A 19,440-nucleotide genomic window follows, 5' to 3' on the forward strand; every position below is an offset into this window, starting at 1 on the left:
GGCTACGTAATAAAAATATGGGATGAAATTACTGGATATATTTGGTTTAGCGCATCCTCTGATGACATGTTGTGATGTTCACCAAAAGACCCCAGCAATTTTGTTTTGGATGAGACGCCATGGGATGAGATTCCCTATTATCCACACCTTTATAATTCAGCTTTAACAGAGGACACGCACAAAACATTAAGAATTAGTTCCAAACACTGCAGAAACCATGTGCCTTGTCCACCCACTGTCCGAAGCATCAGCGTCACTTTGCCACAGCTCAATCTGTTACCATGTCAGAGAAATCCCCGAGATAAAAAGCTAAAAGTCACAGCCAGCCTTTCACCAACATCCACGGGAGCCCACTGCGTGCTTTCTGTGTTCGACGTGAGGGTCGACATACCCTGCCCTACCGAGCTGTTCATGTGGCTAGACATTGATGTATTTAATCTGCTGCCCCGGAGCAAAGAGTTGAAGAGGAATCTGACATTTGTCAGTTCCTTGGCGTGAAAGGGTCTTTACTTTTTGACTTTGTGTCCATAAGGTCACTTCGAACTTGCAAGCCCAAACATAATTTGTATGCTGAAGCACGAATGACGCATAATGCCATTAAGAGAGAATCAAAGAACCAAAGACCTAACACATTTACCGCACTAGAGTACAAATAAGACTTTATGAGTGTTCAGCAGTAAGACTTTGAGCTAGAAATCACTTCTTCCTTCTGTTTGTCACTATCAGCAGAAACTTGTCAGGACTGGTGGATGATTACAATTAGCTCATCCATCACAAGAGTTTCTCGTCAGTTTCTTGTTTATATTTGGGACTTTGTTATAAACCGATGCGTCAAAAGTGATCTAAAGATGCACTTGGCCTTCAAGAAACTGCCTCATGATTTATTTGGATTTGTTTGTTTTCAGGTTGTTGAGAGGGGATTTTATTTTCCGTTCTTTAAAATTGGAGTGTCCACTCCTCTTTATGCATTTTGTTGTCTGCTAAATACCAAAACTCCAAGTTCTGCTTGCACGCAACTTACAATCAAAGGTTGAAGCGTTTGTTATTTCCGCGGCTTCGACATCTCCTCCATTGTTTCCTCTTTCCAGGCTGCACACGAGGCCTCTGCTCTCCTCAAGAGCTCTGACAGTGACATTGGCAGGAGTCTCTGGGGATCTTAGTGGATTAGCATCACGACCTCTCATGTGTCTTTGATTCCTTCTTTCCTCTGCTTGCATTTCCTCCCTCCTCTCAGCTCATCGATCTCTTTTCTTGTGTTCTTCCTTCCCCTCCCATCGTCTCCTCTTCACGTCCTCGTTCTCTCTCCCCTGTGCTCGTCCTGTTCCCTCACGTCCTCACCTCTCTTGAAAGTTTCCCTCGTCTCTTCTTCTCCTTGTATGCCAAAGAGCTCAGGGAATGGGGGAGGGTCTCTGCAGCTTACAAAATCACATAGAGCGGCGTTTCTCATAAAATGGAAGATGCTGTTTCAATTGCTGAAGCAGCCACAGGCAGGATTTGCAAAGGCAAGATCACCAGGCTAATAACAGTCTGAAAACATTTTGTTATGGGTGTCTAAGTTCAAAAGAAAGCTGGGAAATCCTAAATCATAGTAAGAAATGTATGGTTGATGGGGCATAGGGAGAGAAAAAATCAATGTTTAATATTACACTGCTGCTTGAGAAGATCCAATTTGCACCAAGAGGCAAAACATGACGCTCTGATAAAAACCCTCAATGTTCAGCCAAGTCATGTGCAGTACTTACACAATGTTTAAAGGAGAATTAGAAACTCTGCTGCAGGCCAACCTCTGAAAGTTTCCATGAGAGAAACACCTTACACTATTGAACCGAGTCAATATCACTTACAGAACTATTCTCAATCTCCCACATTCAGGACACTTTTCAGTTATCTCCTTCAGTCTGCGTCTTTCTGCATATTTGCTGTGTCTGAAGCCATTTGCATGTTTGCTCTGCTGCATGGTTCACTCTTCTGCAGGCTCATTGTAAGAACTTTGTAACACCGTTAAAAAATCGTTGATTTCTTTAATTAACTTTAAGTAGAGTGTTTCTTTTGATAGCTTGTTAGCTATGTAGCCAACCACCCATTTAACATGCTTCTTGTTTATGTATACATTATATGGACATTATCATTATTTATTTCATTCTTATATATGTTCAAGGTCATTGCAGCTTACAGCTGTTAGCCTAGCGTACTGTTATCAAAGGATGAGTTTGGTGATTCATCCTGCAACCAATCACAGCCATTTTTCAGTACACAAATTCAACTCCTCGACACTCAGCGGCACAGTGGTTCGAATCCATGGGCCAACTGGGCCTGTCTGTGTGGAGTTTGCATGTTCTCCCTGTGGGTTCTCTCCTGTCCAAAGACTTGGTGATTCTTAATTGGCCGTAGGTGTGAATGTGAGTGTGAATGGTTGTCTCTCGCAGCTTGTTCTCCATCAACCGAGCAGAAAGTGTATGTTAATGCAGAGAAGCTAGCTAGTGGTTAATGCTAGCAGCCACTGTGTGAGCTCCCAGATGCTAATATCCGCAGTGTGACCGCTACTGTGTGTGGGTGCATGCTGAATGAACATGAATGGCATGCTCCAACGGACACCCAACGATCCACAGCCCACCCAAGCGATTTGATTGGCCCGGCTTTGTCAGAGCATAAGCAGTTCCCAAAGGAGAGACTCCAGATCAACTTTCCAGATCAAAAAAATTGTGGGCAGGGATGTTGAGTTGGCTTTAATGCTAGCTAGCGGTCAATGTGTGGTTTGACAAATGAACTAAATTTGAGCTGGTCTGGAATTGTTTAGGTGACTTTTCTAATTACTTTTTCATGCTGATTTGAGGAGCTGTATCAGTGAATAGTGGATGGTTCTGTGGCAGCTAGATGTGAGTAGTGGTGAATGACTGCAGCCATTTGTAGCTGGATAGTTTCTATTCTTCAGCTACATTCCTTTTTGTGATTGGCTACACTAATATAAATATGGTTAGGTTTAGGGTTAGGTTTAGTAACTGGGTGGTTAGGGTTAGGGTTAAGTACTAAATGAAAACCTCAAATATCAAACATTTTGGGTGGTTGTATGTGAGTTTGGTGGTTTTTGAGCATCTTTTGGGCTGGACACTATAAGCTGTATCTGGCAACACTCTCATTTGACTTATAGAAACAACTAAGATACATACCAAGAGACAAACTATTCACATAGTTATAATCCATTACTTAATCATTGACATTGTACTGAATGAATGTTGTTATGAATTTAAACTAACTTTAGTCTGTTTATTCTGCCTACATGTTTTAATTCTAATCACCTCAGATTTTTGTTTATAAATAATAAAAAAAAAATTGTTCCTCTTAATGCCAAAATGTCCCCAGGTCATAACACAGCACCAAACCTTTATACTTGTATACATTTAGCAGTATGTTGTCAACTCCAGCAAATGACTGTTTGAAATTACTTTGAATATCCAGTTCATGAGCACAGCTTGTGCAACTTCCTCAGTAATATGAGAAGATGGGGATGATGGGCCTGCAACTGTGGCTGCTTCTCAAACTGAGAATGAGGCTGCGTCATTTATCAGCAAGCTATTTCAAACCTCAAACCTCAAATCCATCTCCCCTTCAGCCCTTTCTGCCTCTCTTGCTAGTAAAATATCTGCTTCCCCCCCTCCGTTAACTGACAATCCCTCTGACCTCACCAAATTCTACAACGTAACACTCTCCTCCTGTCTCAACCAGCTAGCCCCCATCAAAACTAAAACTGTCTCCTTCACCCACTCTGCCCTCTGGTACACTCCTGAACTACACAAAATGAAATCACAAAAACGACAGCTTGAAAGACTTCACAAGAAAACCGGTTTAACTGTCCATCTACAAGCCTATACAGATTACCTTCAGCAGTACAAGGATGCTCTCAGTACTGCCCGATCCACCTACTACTCTCACCTCATTCACTCTGGCTCCACCAACCCCAAGGCTCTGTTTTCTACAGTAAATAAACTCCTCAAGCCCAGCGACAATACCTCCAACTCATTCACCACTGACAAATGCAACTCCTTTCTCTCATTCTTCCAAACAAAAATCGACACCATTTACAACAACTTGTCCTCCTCTCCTGCCCCCACGGCCTGCCCTCCCACTCCCTCACCTGCTCCTCCCCTCCTCACCTCTCAGCCTCTGTCTCAGTTCTCCCCCGTGTCACCAGGGGAGCTGCCCAAAATTATGATAGGCATGAAAACCTCTACATGTGTTCTGGATCCCATCCCATCTCACCTCATTAAGGACTCTTTACCAGCCATCTCCACACTCATCACAGAAATCATCAACTCCTCCCTCAGGTCTGGCTCAGTCCCCCGTTCACTCAAACTGGCTGCTATCACCCCCATCCTCAAAAAACCTGGACTCAACCCTGACATCTTGTCGAACTTCCGGCCCATCTCCAATCTCCCCTTTCTGTCCAAAATACTGGAGCGTATTGTCGCCACACAACTCAAAGCCCACCTCTGCTCAAATGACCTGTTCGAACCATTTCAATCCGGTTTCCGTTCCCAACACAGCACTGAAACAGCCCTCCTGAAAGTCACCAATGACATCCTCCTCTCCGCAGACTCCGGCCAGCTCACCATCCTCATCCTCCTGGACCTCACTGCAGCTTTCGACACCATAAATCACACCATTCTCCTCTCCCGCCTTGAGTCCTCCCTCGGCATCACTGGCACTGCACTCTCCTGGCTCAAATCATACCTCTCAGACCGACAACAATTCATCCACATCAACAACTGCACCTCCTCCACTGTTCCTCTGTCCCAAGGTGTCCCCCAGGGATCGGTGCTTGGTCCTCTCCTCTTCATACTTTACCTGCTCCCCCTTGGCAACATCATTCGCCACCACGGTCTCCATTTCCACTGTTATGCTGATGACGTCCAGCTTTATATCTCCACCAACTCCATCACTCCCGCCACTCTTTCCACTCTCTCCAATTGCCTCGCTGACATCAAATCCTGGATGCAGATCAACTTCCTCAAACTAAATTGTGACAAATCAGACCTAATCATTATCGGCCCCAAATCCCTCAACAACACCACAGACAGTTTCCGCCTCACCATCGACAACTCCACCTTGTCTCCATCCCCCAACAGCCGCAACCTCGGAGTCATCTTTGACAGTAACCTCTCCTTTGATCATCACATCAATCAAATCACCAGAACTGCCTTCTTCCACCTCAAGAACATTGCCCGACTCCGTCCATCACTCTCCTTCTCTGCTGCTGAAACCCTCATTCACGCCTTCATCACTTCCAGAATTGACTACTGCAACAGCATCCTCTATGGCACACCATCCAAAACTTTAAATAAACTTCAGTACATCCAAAATTCTGCTGCACGTCTGCTCACCCACACCCGCTCCCGTGATCACATCACTCCTGTCCTCCAGAAACTCCACTGGCTCCCAGTTCCACAGCGTATTCAGTTCAAAATCCTCCTCCTCACACACAAAGCCCTCCATAACCAGGCCCCTTCCTATCTCACTGACCTGCTCCATCGCCACAATCCATCCCGCAGCCTCCGTTCATGTGACGCAAACCTCCTTACTCCACCACTCAAGACCAAGCATCGAACCTGGGGCGACAGAGCCTTCTCTGCAGCTGCCCCCTCCCTCTGGAACTCTCTCCCCAAACACATCCGCGACTGTACCGACCTTCCTACCTTCAAATCTCTGACAAAAACACACCTTTTTAAAATTGCTTTTAATGTTTAGCTCAGTTTATTGTGTTTTTGATGTTATATTTCACATTGTTTTGCTAATTTGATGTCCTTTTTATGTAAAGTGTCTTTGAGTATCTTGAAAAGCGCTTTTAAATAAAATGTATTATTATTATTATTATTATTATTTGTTCCACTATTAAAGTAGCTAACCACGTTATTTTGCTTCAGCTGCAAATTTACTTTTTAAAAGATGGATATCATCCTCTCATGAAAACATAACAATCCTATAGGTCAGTTATGCAAACAGCTTGCTGTTGAGTGTTGTCTACCAGTTCGGTAAGACAGCATCATAATCCGCAAATGCCCCAAAATGGTTTATGTTGACATGACTGCATAGTCTAATGGCTGTATAGATTATGACAGAAGCAAAATAGGAAGTGAAGGTATCTTTCACAGAAACAAATGTTGGCAGACAATGAGCGGTCGACTTTACTACTCATTGCCAAATCTAGATAATTTGAATTCCATGACGTCATTAGCCAGTGGGACGAAGATTTTGGGATGAGGCAGGACCATATATAAACAAGTGCCCAGCCCATTACAACTGAGGTACCAAAAACACAAGCTCAACACAGTAAATATTCAAAAGTCCATACCATGACACACTGGTCTAAAATAAAACTAGCTAAATCCCTGATGTGGACCCCTTGTGTGGTCGATACAGCCAAGAACCAGCCACACCAGACAACACATTTTCTGAATTTATCCAAAGCTAGATTTCTTCTGGCAGTCAATATTTAAAACCTATCAGGCTTCTTAAAAGCAACCATGGAGCTTTCAGCTTTTACAACAATATTCGGAGTAGCCCCACAAGATACATGCCTTAGCAACCAGGCAAAAATTATGATAGCTTTTTCATCTCTTTATCCAGGCAGCTTATATTGTTAAATTGCGCATTTTACATATTATGAAAAACCAATAAAAATGCGTTTAAGAAAAAAATAAAAGTGAGGGGAAATCAGTGGATTGAAACTTCTTTACTGAGTTCAGTATTTCCCATTCATTCTTTGCTTTTAACATTAATACAAATGACAATGGCAGCCCACAATAGCCTGGATCAGCTCAAAGGATGTGTAGTAAGCACAGCGTGACAGTTCTCTGCTGGGAGGACTTTGTTTTTCCATCTGCCTCTGCACTTTTCCTCTTTTTTTCTGCCACATCATTAAGAAGTCCAGACAGTGGCAGGAGATGTAGGAAGAGGCAGAGATGTCAGTGACAGCTTTGCGATGCCAACAGCTCCTGTGGCGTAAACATGCCGGAGAGCCACTCTGTCAACATGGCGGGCAGGCGACAGGAGACGTCTACTTTAAAGGAGATGACTCTCACAGCCCGGGAGGCCTCGTCAGATGGCGACGTAGTGAAGACGAAAGAGATCCTCTGAATCGGCGGTGTGGCATCACGTCGACATCACAGCTATGTCTGACTTCGCTTCACGAGATCACACAAACATTTGAACCATGAACAGGATGAATGAACTGACTTCTTTCAGAATATACACATAATTAATAGTAATACACGTGCACAGATGATGTACATTAAAAATGATTTTAAAAGAAAATCTTTTCTGATGCTACTAGCATAAGTTCTGAATAGTGTTCTGAATAGTCAGCACCCAAGAAACTAAAGGCCTGGCTCACAATTGAGACTAACTAAACTAATTGACCGGATAAGCCAATATCTAGCATGAAGTTAGTTGCAGTCACAGTTGTATGTTGAATCTTTTTTGCCCTAACAGAGAAACCACACCTTTACCTAACCTTCATGCAAAGATTTAAAAAAAAAAAAAAAAAAAAGTGCCGTAAATGGTGAAATGAAACATCTAATTTTCTCCTTAAAGGACAGGATGCTTTTAGCAGGTGTTGTCTTCTTTTGGACCTGACCCTGCTGCCCTCTAAAGCAAGATTTCAGCTTCAGTAAGTGTCTACAGATACATCCACCACTTGCAGTGAGAGTGACCACAGAATGGGAAAAAGCAGAAACTGGACTTTATTCTTAGATGTAGATCAGAGGAGTTGTTTTATAACTTAACTGTTTGTTCAAATGCTGTAATTGACACACTTTATAGCGATGGCTTTGATGACACGTTTAAACATCTAAAGACAAATTTGAATCAGTACTCACTGGGATTCATTCTGTGGATATTTTCTTTCTCCCAATGCAATGATACTGAACCATTTCTCCTCAAAACATTTAATTCTAAGTACCATTATATTAGGAAACTTAATGATTGTCTGGATTATGTTCGCACACATTTCTTTGCATAATTTTGACACTGGAGACCAGATTTATTGGAGCTCTAACTAATTTTGCATTGCAAGATTGGAACCTTTGGAGGAAAATGGATTAAATTTCTTCTCAGCGAACATTTTTGCCGATTTGTTTGATGCACAATTCTCTAAATTAATAACAAACGCATAATAAGACGCGTTGAAATTAGATGGATTGCCATGCCGTGCGTAAGTTCCGTGAAACAGTTGCTCTTCTCTGCTGAACCACACAAACGGAAGCCACTGAGGACAATTTGCACGTGTTCTTTGAAGCATTGCATTGGGTGATTAAAGAGTAATTTCTCAGGCAGCCGTTTCAGCTGTGAAGTGGCAGATGGAGCTTTCTGGCTGTTGCAACGATGCTTTCAGTGCATACTTATGGCCACCATTCATTCAGCTGTATCTAAGGCACCTTGTTACCGACTACAAAATGAGCGGCACCATTTCCTGTTTTGTTTTGATATCGCTTACTTTATGTGTCTATGTTTATTACGTTATACCGTGAGTCCCCTCAGTATATATTCTTCTAGTATACCATTCCTGTGCTCAATGTGTTCAAGACTTTAAAGTGGCACTGTCAAAGATTTTCATTTAAGTAAATGTCTTTTAACTCACTATCACTAAATGAGTTCAGACAATGGTGACTAACAGTGATGCCAGATACAGCTAAGGGTTTCCAACACAAAAGCTGTTCGAAAACCATTTAAACACACACAAAACCTCCCAAAATGTTTGACTGATATTTAGTTTTGTACTTTAACCATCCAGATTGCTCATACTAGTGTAGCGTATCACAAAAAGCAATGCAGTCTAAGAATATCTGGTGTGACTAAGCTAAAGGAATTAGAAAAACAACCAAACCTGCCCAAATTTTGTCTCTGTTTTTACCTGCAATATAAAATTGGAAACCGCCCAATCTGGCAACCCTGGTGACTAAGCCTATGGCCAACTAATACAAGTGTTACAACCAGTGTAGTCTCATTTAGTCAAAATGAGGCAAATTCCTTGTAATATTCAGAATTTTCACATTTTTGATTAATACATGACTCAAAATATCAGGATTTTTAAGTCCTGAAAGTCTAACTCTAATAAATGCAACAGAAATATTATACTTTGTTTTGCCGTGTTTGTATTTTTAAGAATAGATTAAAAAAAAAACTGCATTAAGTTTCTGCCAATATAATCTCTGTAATAAATATAGAGATGTAAAGATATCTGAATATAAATGCAGAATGCTAAATCATCATCAAATAATGGGCGATGTGTAAATGCAAAACTAAACATTTCCTTCTGCTGCAGCTTCCCATGAAAAGCATTAAATTTGAAAACACACACGATAGACTTTTGTTTTGTTGTCACAGGAAATGGGACGTGTGTCAATTAGTGTGTAATGGAACAAGAAGAAGCATCAACAGTGAACACACCTTAACAGTGAGGTAACCATCTTCTCTCACTGTGTCCTGCTGTTCAAAGACCCATGCCGTGTGCAGAAAAAAAATGTTTACTGATGCTCGAATAAGGACTATTATTGCCTGACTCTTTTAATGAAACCCCAGTAGTGTGTTTGCAGGATTCCGTGACCAGTCATATTAAACCTTATTTGTTGTTATCACCAGTAACTACCACCAAATCAACCAAGACTGAAATGTTTGAGTTTATCTCTTTAGATCTGTAAAAAAAAAAGAAAAAGAAAGAAAAAAGCTCCTTGCATATCAAATAATGCAGAAAAAAAAGAAACATCTGAGTGCATAAGACAAATTAACATGGCGGTCCATAATACCATACACAAAGGCAACACTTTGATCTTTCAGAACGCACCTCCTGCGTAGAGGCTCGGCAGCCGTTAATTTCCAATTCAAGCTGCTTTGAGGATCAAATGTCACAGCAGCGCTCACCCACTTTTCTCAATAAGAGCAAATTGCATTTGGAGAAATATTATAGCAACACAACACACCTCCACTGGCAAAAGAGGAGAGGAGAGCGACGCAGGTAATGATAACTTTGACAAGGACATTTGAATAGGGCCACATTGTCAGGAGGGAACACTTGCTCTTGTTGCCTGGAAACAACAATGTGCCAAGCTGTTAACCAGTTCTTCACACACATTAATGTATTAACTCTCTGAAAAGAAACAACATCTCGGGCTCCTGCTGAGCACCTCATGCCTCTGTCTGTACATTTTATTACCACCAAGAACTCAAGTATAGTGCATGAAGCAGACAGCACATGGAGGCTTAATTATATAGCAGCTAGACTTGTTCCAGCTTCACAGAAGCAGTTGGAAAATTAATCCAATGTAAATTAATGTAGGTAGGTTTAAGAAAGCATATTATAAACCAAAAACTTATCATTCACTTCAGTTTGTTCCTGCATTTACTAACTATACCAATGCTACCTCACATCAGCAGCTTCCGGCTGTTTCAATTAGTGGCATCAGGTTGCCACTTTCTCATTCAACTATTCTATACCTCGGTAAATTCCTGCCGTTTTCATTAGCGACATTGACGGGTTGCCAGGTCCTCATCTCACTTAAGTTATCTCACACTGTTCCCATGGTCCGACAGCAGGAAGCCAGCCTTTCAAACCGTTTTCTCTCCTAATCCAAACACTCTCTGACCACCCAGATAGAAATGTTAGTAGTTTCACATTGGGAACTAATCATAATAATGTGATTATTGAAATATAATCCTGCAGTTTTAGTGGGTACACATATGTTTCAAGGGTCTTCTGGGGAACAGTTTTATTCTGCCCTTTTACATTTTGTAACAGCAAAACACAGCATTTTGACTTTGGACATGTACCATTGAAACACCAAATTTATAATTTTCAGTTCAAGATAGAGATTCTTTATGTCTACATTTTATTAATGTACCACATTATCCCTGGGTTATGTTTTCATGGACAATATTTTGTCAACCCAATCGAAGTCATTTTTTATTGTCAGTATACTAAATGATTTGCACTGATCAGGCATAACATTATGACCACCTTCCTAATGTTGTGTAGGTCTCCCTTGTGCCTCCAAAACAGTTGTGACTCATCAGAGAATGGACATGGGTCTTCTGAGGGTGTCCTGTGGTGTCTGGCAACAGAATGTTGTTAGTGGGGGCCTTTAGGTCCTATGGGTTGAGGGGAGGGGCCTCTGTGGATCATCCCACAGATACTTGATCAGTTTGGGATCTAGTGAATTTGGAGGCCAGGGTCAACACCTTGTCCTGTTCTTCATGTTTTTTTAGTTGCTCCTAAAGCGTTTTTGTGTGTGTGCCTCCATCCTGCTGAGGATGGCTGCTGCCATCAAGGAGTGTCATTGCTATGGGGTGGGGGTGTCTGGTCTGGTCTAGGTGGGTGCTACATGTCTAAGGGCGTATTCACACCAGGAAGGTCCGTTAGTTCACTTGCTTTGGTCCGGACCAATTTTTTTTTTCTTTTTTTTTTTTTAGTGCGGTTCGCTTTCACACTGTGATTAATTGCAACCGGACCAGAATTTATAAACAAAAACACATGTGCTAAGGTCGTTCAGCCATTGGCTGGTAAACGTATAGGCGGGGTAAAGAAGGAAGCCAAATGTCCCACGTAAATAGGCTACAATGGAGACCTTGCGTACTGTACTTGTTATTATGCTAGCAATATGGTTTATAAACTGAGCGCTGGAATCCCCTCTCTCTCATTTGTTTACTAGAAATCTTATATACTTCTGCATTTTTATGTGTTTTCTCCAGCATTTGAGATATCTGGACATCTGCCCAGATATCTAGGAAGCAGCGTGTCTCCTCAGAGCTCGGTTAAGCCACGGCTCATCTCTACCTAACCTACCTGCGTTTGTTTGCTTCACGTGTCTCTCTCTGTTGTGTGTGTCACTGGGCTATCCTACATTTCCCATAACTAGTGCAGTGCCCGTCGGAAGTATGTATTCCTATAGTGGGAGCTGAAGAAGATTTTTCAGTTGTGACCATTGTCGTGACCCATGTCTCCTCCCCACAAAGACACCTGCCCAGTTTCAAATCAGCGTGCCACAGACAGACAGACAGACACAAACTCACCAAATAAGTTAAAAGAAATTCTTGATTTATAGATAGATGATCAAATCACTCATGTTTTGTCTGTAAACTGTAAAATAACGTTGAGTCTCCGTTGCCATGGTTACCATCTAGCGTTTGAGCCAGCGCAATAATTTAGAACTGTCATCAGGCAACTGGAAATATTAGAGCGGAGAAAATCTATTTTACCGATATATTTTACATTTCTTATCCAAACAACGTCAAACTTAGCAGTGCACATCTTCGTGCCCGTAGCGAGACACCTGCCCAGTTTCAAATCAATCGGGCCAACGGTTCGCGACATATGCGTGCCACAGACAGACAGACACACAGACGCTTCTTGATAGATGCGCGAAAACTACGGGAGCTCGTCAAATCCAAAAAGGTAGATTTTTGCAACTTGGGTCGGATCGAGGTCGGGCTGCTTTCACACCATAAAGGAACCGCACCAGGGTTCGGTAGGAACCGCTCCGAGACCACCTCCTCAGCTGGGTCTCGGTCCGCTTGTTTGGTCCGCACCAGAGTTCGAGTGATTGTATTCACACCAGTCAAAAAGGTCCGAACCAAGCAAGGAAACGAACTTGAGTTCGTTTTAATCGAACTAAACAAGGCAGGTGTGAATACACCCTAAGTAACATCCACATGAATGCCAGGTCCAAAAGTTTCTGAATTGTCACAAGATGGTCAATGTTATTTACTTTTCCTGACAGTGGTTTTGTGTGTGTTTACCAGTTGTTCACAGATGTGGCTAGTGAGTGGCTGATTGTTTTAAGACACACAATTGCCTCTTCGCGTTTTCCACCAGTTGCTTTTGGCCTGAGCACGTGTATACTACTGCCGTCGTTGGAGAGCTTTATACATACAATATGAGATTTTGGAAATCTCCATTGGGTCTGAACAAGTGCCTGACCAAAGCGTGTGCAGCCTTTAGCTTTTCTTTTGACATGTTTCCAAAAATGAATGACCACAGACCAACCTGAGGGCCCCTGGGTTTCCTGCACATCCCAGAGCCAAACAGCAAACCTTCCTTGAGACAACTAAAACATTCATTTGCTTTGCTGAGTTGAAGCGGAGTATGTGTCTGAGGAGGAAGAGGGTTAAAAATGGCCACATTCAGTGAAAGTGAAGTAGACGAATGAGAGTTTTTGTCTCTCTCAAAAGGCCCAACAGCTCGTAAGTCAGTCCAGTGTGTCAGGAGGGTTCCCTGCTTTTACTCCTGGCCACAAGTGTCAACATTGACAAATGGTTTTGATTTCTCAGCCCCCTAAAATCTATTACAAAGCACAAGAAGAAACTTCAGTTCTAGTTTCTATCAGTGAGTACACACCATCACTACAGCTGCAGAAATGCCAGCAAACAGCAGCAGGATCAGCATCTCCAGGGTTTTTAAATTCTAATCTTATAGCAACACTATTGCACACTATTTAACAGTTGAGTATACTGATGCATTACCATTAACAGAAAAGGCATACCCATGTAAAATCGGATCTGTAAACATTTGTATCCAATTAGATTGGATAAAATGATTAGTGGTTTTGACTAAAGGCATCTAATTTTGAAGTTGCTTTAATGGTAGGTTTCATGAAGTTCGAAGATGACAGTTGAAGACATTTCATCAAAGCATTAAAACCTCCATGTCACTTTCTGGTAGATTTCTACCTTCATTTGAAAATATTTTGTACTCCAGCTTCCTCCCACTGTCCAAAGACATGCTGGTTAGGTTAATTGGTGATTCTAAATTGGCTGTAGATGTGAATGTGAATGGTTGTCTGTCTCTCTGTGTTAACCCTGCGACAGACTGGAGACCTGTCCAGGGTGTACCCTGCCTCTCGCCCAGTGACAGCTAGGATAGACTCCAGCCCCCCACGTGACCCTCCAGAGGACAAGCGCTTACAGAAAATGAATGAATGAATGAACTGCACTGTGCTTGAACTGCTTTTCACCACTGTATGTATTGCACCTTTATAGCACACTTTGCCTAAAATTAAGGCTTGCATTTTGTTTTCTGGTTCCCTTGTATGCATGTTAATGTGCCTGCTTTACATGCTGTATCTGTGCTGTTACGTGTACAATGACTACTATTTGCCTTTAATGTTTAGTTTTGTCAGTTGTTGCTATGGTACGATGGCTTGTATGCTTTTACAGTGCTCATACAGTGCTCAGGGTGCTCTTTCATGTGTGTCTGATGTATTGAATATAAATGATTATTTTCCAAATTTAAATAAGTTGAATGCTGAATAAAATCTTTACTGGTGTTTTGAACCATGGCTTTTTTGTTAATTAGAGGACCAGCATTCTGCTGACATGCTTCCATGTGGTGGAGCGCTCTCCGTTTGGATCGACCACATCTTGTATGGATATGTTTATATGGAGAATATTTGTTCAACCTGACTGAAATCCTTCCGATCAAAGATTCCAGCTTGTCTGGTTACTTGGACGCTAAATAAAATGATCAGATATGTGTTTACACGTCCCAAAACATCAATAACTACAGAACCTTTTTTGACAAAGTAGTTCTGCCCGCTGTGGAGTGTGGAATCTGCAGTAAATATAATGTTTGAACAACTGGTTGTTTTTCTAACTCCATGTTTCTGTCCCTCCTGGAAACTCAACACCTGATGTTTACCCCACGTGGAGCAAACATGCTCAGAAAGAATGGATTTATTCCAACCAGAGAGAAACCATCAGATCAGGTGTTTGTATAGTTACTAGGAGATCAGCTTTTAAACAGATTATAAAAAGTTTACACCACCCCTCTCTTCATCCATGGTAGATTTTGATCAGGTCGAAAACTGAAAGAGCTTGACATGAAAGTGACATGTACTAACGTGTAGACAGATTTTTTTGTTTGTTGTAAACTAATAATTCAAAACTTAAAAGGATATGTGACATTTTCAATAAATCAAAGGCTCAGACTATCTCTACACTGAGGTAAAATATCACTCACACCTCCTAGGAGAAAGTGACAGAAAAAAGAAGTTTGAGACAATCAAATGCACAGGGGGAACTCTGGTGCTGAGCTTTTTGTGCTGTTATCCAAATTGTGAGGAGTGGGTAGTAAAAGACGGGGAGATTGGGGGAAAAAAAAAAAAAACTCCTACTGTGATTACCAAAGCCTCAAAGCACTATTCTGTGTGTGAATCCATTTCCCCAGTGTTCCCATCAGTGTGAGATAACGGCAGCGGCGATTCATTAGAGCAGACGGTGTTCCCAATCTTAAAGGATTCACACTTCACAGTTTTTTTGTGGGATCACAGAAATTGACCCCGGGATCAATGCCGTCAGTTTCCTTTCTTCTTTTTATTGATGAAGTATAAGCTATTAGACTTCAGTGAAGCATTTATTTTTATTTTTTATTCTGTCCCTTTTGGATGTTGCACATATATCTTGTGGAAACACGAACCGCTATATTTGAGTTCAAAATATCCTAAAAAGTGAAATAATGATTCTGCGCATTTGACAGTAATTTGAAAAAGTTACCAGGACAATACAGACGGAAGTCTCAGGCGAAAGTATATCTTTCTCTCATACTCAGTGAGTCCATATTAGAAAATGTGCAACTGAAAAATAAATTTTAATTTGCCATTTGAAAAGGGCACTTTTGCATCTAAAAACAAAAAAAAAAAAAAAAAAAACATGACGCCACTAGCAGTGTGAACCAGCGAGGCGCCACTTGCTGCCAAAGGCTTTTAAATCTTTTGTCCTCACCATTTCCGCCTTAAATGGCACACATGGATAATCAATATCAGAGTCGCGGCTAGACCCAGAAGGCCTTCTTTAACTTCTGTCTCACTTTTTGGCGTCACAAAATGCCAAGAAGTGAGAAACTCTGGTAATTAGATTGTCTTTTTAGACTCTCACTTTTGGTGAAAACCTTGCTTTATTCAAAAAGGAAGAGACTGTTCAAAAAAAATAATATTATTAGTGACTTGTCATCCATCCAGTGATTTGAACCATTAAGTGTTCTTTTGCAATGGACTATAAACTTAATGTGGGGTTGTTTTCTCTTTGGTATTGTGTCTCTGTTGCAGGAAAAACATCACGTCCACATCAAACTACACACACGCACACAAACACACGTGACCTTTTGTTCACTAACAGGTCGAATGGAATAGAGTAACAAATCAAAGGCAGTCTTTCGGAGTTTGGCATATTGACAGCTTCCCAGCAGGTAGAAAATTCCACTCAATAAACCATCTCAGTCCAGAACAGAAATCCATTTGGCTCAGGCCTCACCAGCCTTTCAATCCATCAGCCAAAGGCAAGAACAAAAACAGAGACAGGAGGAAAGAAGCCAAGGAGCCATGAAAATACAACTTGCATCTGACATGAGTTAAAAAAACAAAAGAGGGAAAATGGATTTGGCCATTGAAATTCAGTTCTTCTTCTTTTGTAATGTGATAGTCCTCTGCAGATGTCCTACAGTAGTTACATATCAAATAAAATCCATTTTTAAAATGTTCACACTGATTTAAATCATTTAAATTCAAATAAACATCCAAAATAATTTGTACATGTAAATTAATTATAGTGTTAAATTATAAAATTGGCAGTTTAAAATTATAATGAATGATTTACTCACAGAACCTCTCAGCCAACCAACAAATATTTCTGTCGCAAACTTCTTTTTTCTCGCATATGACCAGTTCTCAAAATAACCCTTTCCTCTGCTGGATATGCACATTACATACAGAATATACTCTAGTTTCCAGGTTCTGAAGCGAGGTTATGGGGCACAAAGGTGGTGGAGAGGAAGCCACCTGCCACAGGAACATATGGGCCAACCAGGGTGTGATTAGATGGGATGCGACAGCCAATGAGATCCCTGGAGATCTACCTGAGCTGGAGGTCAAGCTATAGCTGTGGCGGCATCTGTGGGCAAGAGGAAAGTCCTCCGAGTCAGCTGATGCTGCAGTCGTGTTTTGACATAGGTTTCAGGTTTTGACTTGAAGCAGGTGAACATTATCATTTAAATGTTTGCAATGAAACTGAACACAAGTGCCACAGTAGCCTGCCGTTGTCCGACTCAGTTCTAATCAGCATGTATTCAGCCAATACAGAGAAAGAAATATTTCTGCCTCAAATGGATAGTCCTACAACCAATCAGAGACGTTTTTGTAAACAAATTCATCTCCATCGTTGTTGTGTCTGTGAAGGTTCTTAGTCATCCAGGTCACGGTGTATCCAAAAATGCTGAAGAAAGGCATCTGGACTTGTAGAGTAGACATATTTTGATTGGCCTGGCAGATCTTTGCAGGTTAGGTCAGTTCCCAAGGGAGAGACTCCACGAGTCGACGAGCAAGTTTGTCTGGCTTTCAGGCTAGTACCACCCTAGTTGCAATGTGGGTTCAGGGTGTTTCTCAAGGACACTTTAGCATAAGTGTGTTAAAAACTAAATGAAAACTTAATCTTCCACAACTGAAAGCAAGCCCAAAGCCCAAAACATCAATTTCAAGAAGGTTAATGATGCTTTGTGCATTTTCTAATTTAAGTTCTAATAACTTTCTATATGGCTTATTGTTTCCAGTAAGGCTACAAGACAGAAAACTTGCTTCCATGCAGCCAAATTGAAATGCTTAATTCTAAGCGATATTCTTTTCAAAGCCGGCCTGCATTCAAACAAAAGCACTGAACCAGGCAGTGGCCTAATACGCAGCAGAACATTTGAACAGAAACCCACATTTGCTTTTCTGTTCAAGTCTCCTCTTTATATAACTTGCAAACACGACCTCTCATTTTGTCCTTCATCTCCACATCTTAAGCTTATAAGCCACAGAGTAAGTTTGCTTGCTTTGTTTCATTCCCGTGCCTGAGCTCAGCCACATCCACTGACATTATCACCAGAGAGGGTTTTTATGGTGAAGGGTCCACTTCTGCATCTTCCAAACATGGAGCAACATTCGATGTATTTACAGTCCATGCACACTAATATCCCACTATTACTCTGAATAAGATAATATTCAGATATATGATATATAAGGAGAATGTCAGTTTGGAGATTCGGAGTTAGTACATTTTCCAAATGTAGAATTTTTCCAATGAAGACTTGTGAGGAATGATACAGATGGATGAGTTACAGTTACAGATGGATGCCCCATTTGAACACCTACTTAGACTGTGAAAGACAGGTATATTATCAGGCCTTAGATATGACATATAGTCAAAACGCCAACATTTCCACTAGATGAATGAATCTAAGTAGGAGACAAAGACTGTCAAAGATTTTCTAAAGAATCCTGCAGCATGTCAGCAGCAATGTTAGTTAAAAATGTATTCATCAGCCATGTAAGTAGTCTGGCTCAAATTGGGTCTCAGAATTTGGATTTCATAATGGAGCATGTTTCAGTCGATACAGAGGGAAAATAAACATAGTCCTACAACCAATCAGAGCAGCGCATTATGTTGTTTGCCTCTCGAACACTGCCTCAAAACACTGTATGTATTAAATCAGACAAGTCTTCTTTAGTGGCTTTATAGTTAGACTGAAAAAGCTGTAACCCTTTGAGCTGACATTATTTTTTTCAAGCATACTTCCCCCAAGGTCAAGAATCCACTGCCATGCTTATGTTAGAGATGTTTTTAAAAGGAAAGCACTGCATTAGCAAGTTTCAGCTCTGCAAATTGATTTAATATTGTGCTGGCATGAATGGAAACAAATGGCTGCCTTGAATCCATTCACTTTAATGTCAAATGGAAGTTATTTTGGTGTCAACAACTTATACAACAGGCGAATCTGAACATCTCCCTTCTCAGATGGCAGCCATTTAATGTAAACAAAATGAACTCCACGGCGTATCGTGATGTTACTCCATTCCATCTGAATAAAGCCCACCCAGACCGATGTGGCTGGCCTCGCAGATCTTTCCAAATCAGTTCCAAACAGAGCGACTCCAGACCGAAATTCCCCACTAACATTTTGTGCAGGCATTCAGAGTACCATCTCTTTTGGAATAGGGGTGAAATTTTTTTGTTCTAAGTTCCATTTCTGTCTGATAACTATTAGTTTAGCTCTGCTTTGTTCTCCACCAACTTCAGAAGGCAAAATATCTGATTCTTTAATTCCTACATGATCTCATCCTACCTTACCATTGAGCGAATAACCCTGAGACAACAGTGTAATGCATTTGTGTATAGATGAGAAATCTTTTTTTTTTTCCAAAGGTGTGATTACATAACAGAGTATATGGACATTAAGAAGCCCATGCAGGAGCTCATAACTATCACTGCTCTGAAAATATAACTGACCCATCCACCCCGGACGCGTTGAATTTCCCCCACCTTCCCTTCCGGCACAGGCTAAATCCTGTAGCATTAAAAGATTCATTATCAACTCCACTGCACTTCATTTCCACAGCATGATCTAACCCAGATGTACCCTCCCAACAC

Source organism: Chelon labrosus, assembly GCF_963514085.1.
Source record: "Chelon labrosus genome assembly, chromosome: 15".
NCBI lineage: Eukaryota > Metazoa > Chordata > Actinopteri > Mugiliformes > Mugilidae > Chelon > Chelon labrosus.